This window comes from Cyprinus carpio, chromosome B1 (assembly GCF_018340385.1).
Source record: "Cyprinus carpio isolate SPL01 chromosome B1, ASM1834038v1, whole genome shotgun sequence".
NCBI lineage: Eukaryota > Metazoa > Chordata > Actinopteri > Cypriniformes > Cyprinidae > Cyprinus > Cyprinus carpio.
In genome coordinates, this window is record NC_056597.1 from 1678336 (window position 1) to 1684690 (window position 6355).

The 6355-nt window shown below is 34.1% G+C and overlaps 1 protein-coding gene across 4 annotated transcripts in view; it reads right to left on the minus strand.

Moving 5' to 3' along the window:
• The window catches only part of LOC109091158 (FERM and PDZ domain-containing protein 1), a 40123-nt gene extending 34831 nt beyond the window's left edge, over positions 1 to 5292 (minus strand). For all 4 annotated transcript variants that reach the window (XM_042716165.1, XM_042716164.1, XM_042716162.1 and 1 more), the window contains exon 1: positions 4962 to 5292. The gene's annotated coding sequence lies outside the window, so the exon portion shown is untranslated. The remainder of the gene's footprint in view (positions 1 to 4961) is intronic.
• Between the last annotated feature and the right edge of the window lie 1063 nt (positions 5293 to 6355).

Below are 6355 nucleotides of genomic sequence, written 5' to 3' on the forward strand. Positions count from 1 at the left end.
CATAGTACCTTACTCACAAATTCATGGTTAGACAAGATAGATCCCTGCAGATTATCATGTAAAATCAATTTCTAAAAAGGAATTAGAGATGACCAGAAAGGCCTTATTCAAGATCTGGTGAAGCGGTACCAATACAATTAATAGTCACATTAGGTTGCAACATGTTTGATGTTCAAAGCTGTTGTACCACAAAGGATTCAGCTCTTTCAGTTTGAACTCTCTCAACGAAAAGCATTTTTCATGTTTAAATGAGGAACGATACTGCAGGAACAACTGCATTTTGGGGGGAATAGTGTAAGAGAGACTAGTTTGGTCAGTGTGTTGTACCTTTCTATTTATTTACTACAACTGCAGTATTATAAATGCATGAATGTTTTGTCAATACTGTAATCGTCTAATGTGCTAATCCAAAGCAAAGCTAATAAAGTTTTCTCTTCTTGTTTAAAAGGAAAATAAGGGCTTTTCCTAATCACTGCTCATCCAGGTTCTAGCTGTTTAATGCCCAGATTGTTAACTCCATCCATGTAGGCTATATGCCATACAGCCGTATTCTTTGAATGCACAAAAAATACTGGTGCTGGTTTAACCACTAAAAACATGCCTCATGCCTCTTCACTGGTCACACTGCAAGAAATGTCTTGACTACTTTCATTAAACCGTAAAACTCAGTGTGCCTGCTAGTAACACAGACTTCGCATCTCAATTTAGCTAATTTACATTACATTCGAGGTTCATATTTATTTTAGTTCATGTACTCTCTGGGAATCATTCCCATGACCTTGACATTGCTCTGTTTAAGCTACAATAATCCTTTTCAAATGATCTTTCACTACATGATGTGTTTGAGTTGCATGAACTAGCTCACCCCTGTAGCTCAAACATTATAGCATGGGAAAAATCAAAGTCTTGGGTTTGATTCCCAGGAAATTATTGCAATGTAAACAAATTTGAAGGCAATGTATGTCACTTTGGATAAAAGTGTCTGCCAAATACATCAATGTAAATGTAACCAACCCAACTGATTCACTAAAATGAATCTCTGATTAATTTAAATCCATGCATTTGCAATTCATTTGCAGCATTTTATGTATATTATGTAGCTACATATTCAGTTAAAACACTGTTGTTCGTCACATTTTTTTAAGTGAGTAAAATGATTTTAAAATATTTCTGTTTACGAATATTTTGATTTCTACTTAGTATAAAAAATATTTATTCTGCTTGTAGAATTAATTACATAATCTAATTTCTTTTCCACTCTTGAAAAGCTTGTAGTGTTTTGCTTTTTTAAAAAGGTTGTTCAACTGTAATATAACTATTTTGAGGTATGGGAAGCTTATAAAGAAGGCAGTTACAAAGTAGCTTCCTCAACACTAATAAAGTGACAATGGAAGTCTGAGGCGGATATTGAGAGAGAGAAAGAAAGACAGAACCATCAGGCTTGTCAGAGTCCCCTATGAACATTTTCAGCTCCTAGCTGTTGAATAATTAATGTATCCAGTGCAAAAACACAGAACACAGCTCTCTTTTTCCCTCTCACTCACTTGTTCTCTGCTTTCCATAGTTTATCCTTCCCTCAGTGCAATTTTCCCTCATAACAACAGCCTGCCTCGTTAGAATCTTTCAGTGCCATTATTTCAGTTCTGTTACTTATGTGTCTTTCTCATTTAGTCAAATGAAAGATTTAAAAAATGCAAATGGTAGTTTTTGATTGGTTTGTTCGCTATATGTGTTGTTTGAACAATGTATATTTATGAAGTTCCCAGCACTGTATGGATCCTTCAAGCTCTCCTTAAACGCTTAGGTAATCCTATCACTGCCCTTAAACTCTTCTTTCAGACTAACTGAGTGCAAGAGAGAGAGAGAACCACAGAGTGCACTGGCTTTAATAATGCATCTAGATAATGCTGTCTCACCACTCACACACACAAGCACAACAAAACAGAAAGACAGTGAAAGAGTGGCAGAGCAGCATGATTTGAGCGCTGCATATCTTCAGAGGGAGCTGAATGGAGTTTGGGAGGTTGTAGATAAAGGGATAATGAAAGAGGAAATGAGAAAAAGATGTATAGAAGGAAGGGAAAAGAATGAGATAGCTGGGAAGATGGTGAGGTTGAAAAAAGAGATGCTAAATAAAGACACAGGAAAAACCTGGAGACGTTATAATTGTGTGTGCAGACTGTGCACTGCATGATTTGTTCTGGGAGTCATGGCATGAGGAGAGAGGTGTGGCATAAAAGAGGAAAGGCTTCATCATTTCTTCTTCCTATAAAGAGCTTGAGTTATGAGTTATGTGTCATCTTGATGTTCAAATTGGCTAGGCATATCATTAAGAAAAAAAATATTCTGTTCATTAAAGAAATCTGATATCATGGTTTTCACAAAATATTATAACACTAACAATAACCATTGTTAATGACACAAAGTCAGCATATTAAAATGATTTCTGAAGGATCATATGACACTTAAGATATGAGTAATGGCTGCTGAAAATTCAGCTTTGCATCACAGAAATAAATTTTAAAATATATTACAATAATAATATATTAATGCATTTTAATCAAATAAATATAGGCATTTGAAGAGATTAACTGTGATTAAAGTGACATTAATTTTGATAATGAAATTAGACCAATAAATAAAATGCACTGATAACAATCTGATAGTGATTTGCAATGGTCAGGGTCAATTATTTTATGGTTAAGAGTGTTAACAATAAATCCAGTTTAAAACATGTACCTTCTTTGTATTCATGCTGGTTCCATATGGTTTTTAAAAACTGTTATAGCATTTCCAAGAAAAGTGTCAGTAAATTATTTTTTGGTTATGTTAATTTATTTTTTAGAATAGTGTGAGTTTTTTGTTAATAATTGTATGTGTTTTGAGTATTATTAAAAAAAGTTTTACATATTGAACTAATATTGCCTTGTCATAAGTAGTCAAATTATTTGATATTCTAAGAGACTTATTGACTTTGACAGATAGTCAAATCACTATATTGACATCAGCATAAAGGGCTAACTAAACCCTCTGTCAAGGGTCTACAACCTTTTTGCAGGTCAAGGACCCCTTGGTGGATGGAAAGACAGAGCATACATAATGTATAAAATGTTACAGTAAAGTGTTGCCTTTTATGCCTGCATGGCCTATAATAAAATGCGTATAGTATCACACTAATGTATTTACATTGATAGCAAGTCCATTAGTGTCATATAAAAGTATATACAGTATAAACACACACAGATGGGTGACAAATTTGAAGAAAATGTAATCACAGGATCTACTGGCTCTGTTGTTCAGAGTGATCACCTCTATCCTATCAGGAAACATTACTATGAAGTGGTCACTTCCAGAATGACACTGCCCTCATCCAAAGGTCACGAGAGGTCACTGAATGGTTTGATGATTTTTAGCTGCGCATCTTAAGTGTCACATGATGCTTCAGAAATTATTGTATGCTGATTTGATGCTGAAGAAACATTTTATATTTTCAATGTTATAAACATGGTTGCACTGCTTTATATCTAAGTGGAAACCATGATTATTTTCAGGATTCCTTGATGATCTGACATTTTAGTTTGACTAAATTATTTTCAATATGGGTTGGAAGAATGAAAGCCTTAGCTGAACTTTAGCTTCTTAACTTTATTTTTGATTGTTTTATTCCATGCATAGGCCTATTTGTGCATACATCTTCCCTATTCTAGTGATTGCTAGAGTGTATTTGGATGAAATCAGTATTAATACAATGAATACTAAAAGTCTCTACCTCTTCACAGTTATTTAAGGAGATATTACTCTTTGGATAGATGCATACATTTCTTTTCATGTACAAATGTGCATGCTGAATTTTCCTGTTGGAGATCTCCCTCTCCAAAAGCCACTTAAATGAATATTGGCGCAAATGGCCCAATTTTAGCTGTTAGCAGCTTGTAAAATGCTGCTCCATGCCTGAAAGATATATGTGCTATGATAAAAGTCTGTGATGGCGTGTAGGGCATGTATGATCACAGTCACATCAGATGTTTAAAGCATTAGTTTATGTGCTTATGCCTATTATTTAGTCTTACTGAGCATATCATCACTGGATTATCAGGTTTTGTACATGAAGCAGACATCTAAGCACCATCTGTTATGGTAAGTTTACGTTTACAAGGCATCAAGAATTCACAGTATTCAGCTGCTCCTAAAAATAACGGCATAAATGAATTATGGCCCTTTCTGAAGCCTGCCGGATCTCCTTCCTGATTTCTGCCCCCTCGGTTTTTTCTACATATACTAATTATTTTTATTACAGCTATGTTTTGCAATGTTTGCACCTAAATGGTAAAAACAAATCAAGAATAGGCTACATCAATCAAATGATTAAAGTTTGGGAAAATGTGCTGCGAAATAATCTGCACAATAGACGTATTGTAATGAATGCCTGTCCCAACTTCCCTTATGAATCATCCAGGCTACACTAAATGAAACGTGAACCTTTTGGGCTTGCTGTAAATAATGATATGAAATCTAAATATATACAGGCTATGCATTAATATGGTTTTTTTTTTTTTTTTTTTTTTTTTTTTTGCATATTCCATCTCTTAAAGGAAGCACTGAATTCATCTCTCACTCAAATAAACAAGGTTATCTGGCATTCCCTGAAATGCTGTAAGAAGATAATATAATAATATTGCATGCAGGGCAGAGTCTCTATATCAGACAACTAGAAAAGACAAACAGTAACGCTATTGCTATTATTACTATATATATATATATATATATATATATATATATATATATATATATATCCTATTTGTGTTTAGTTAGCCTATGTATCCGATAGAGCTGATAGTGTGAAATTGTCATTCACTTAATTCCCTTTAATCTGTCAAATTCACCTAGTTCAGTCAGTGACGCGCATTCATCTTCACATCACAACGTTTATGAACACCATTTATATGCTATATATCACTCACCTTACACGAAGAGTAACATTTTCGTGAACAATCCATCGCCTTGCGCCGACAGAACACTCATTTGGGACGGTAAATAAATAAAGCGAAGGCTGGTTAGTCCGATGGGAGTTTCGAGACGCACTTCAGTTTAACCGTTTAATCTGCTTTCAGCGACTGATAAATCCGACTCTGTCTCGCTCTGTCTCCCGCCCTCTCTCTCCTCCTCCTCTTTTTAAGGTTGAGATTCCAGGAGCTTTATTGCTCCGTTATTGCCAAAGCGTCAATATACACAGATACACGCATATATCCACCTTATGAAGGTTTATAGGCGTTATGCTATAAGGGCGCGCGGTGTGGATCTCTCAAATTTCAAAGTAAACTGTCTACTTACTAGCGTTTAACGGCCAAATGTCAATGCACATAATAATAAAAAGTTTATAATAATTGTATAGGCTACAATTAAATATATTTAATTGTTTTAAATAATACATTATTATTATTATTATTATTATTATTATTATTATTATTATTATGAGACAAGAGACACACAGCATTTGGAAAGATGTTGCTGACATACACAAGCAAATCTTGCATATTAGCCTATTAATATTGAGTAACACATACATTTTATATTTTTTTCTCACATAAAAAAGAAAAGGCGGAAAAAATATATCCAACTACTTGTGTTTGCATCCATTGAATAATAATCGCAAAACCAAAAAAGCTTAAAGCATAAAGCTTGCAGAAGTGTTTTCACTTGTCAGTATGGATACTACTGAAGAGAAATACAATGAGCTATAATGATGTCTAGTCATAGCTTTCAGTCACGTGACCGGCTCGAAGTCCTGGAGGGCCAAACATCCATAGAACTGCAGGACAAACCTGTCAATTTTCCATCTGTTTCACAGCCGCAAATATTTAGATCACCTCTCAAAAGAATAAAACAAAGGTATGTGAAGAAAATGCAAGTTTTGGCCATTTGCAATTAATATAATCACCCGCGGCAATATTTTAATCATTAAACAGTGCGACAAAACGTTGTAAAAACACGTAAGGTGCCTTAATATATTTAAAACAGTAATATTATCTATATTAATGATGCATAGTTTACATAGGCAAGCAGATGAGGCCGGAATATGAACGCAATCCGCTCAATGGTTCAGTGTTTTGCCCTCCAGGTGGGCGTTCCTATAAGGGTGTGACGTCACGTTGAAAAAATATATTTTACCTATTTAATCTGTGAAGAATGTATTTATTAAATAAACAAATTTGTCATTTAGCCAATTCATACCCTTAAAACTTTCATTTTTCATTTATTCAATGTAAAAAAAATAATAAAAAAGACATTAATTATTCTTAACTATTTTATTTAAGACAACGCACATTTTTAAGGCAAACATTCTTGACTATACATG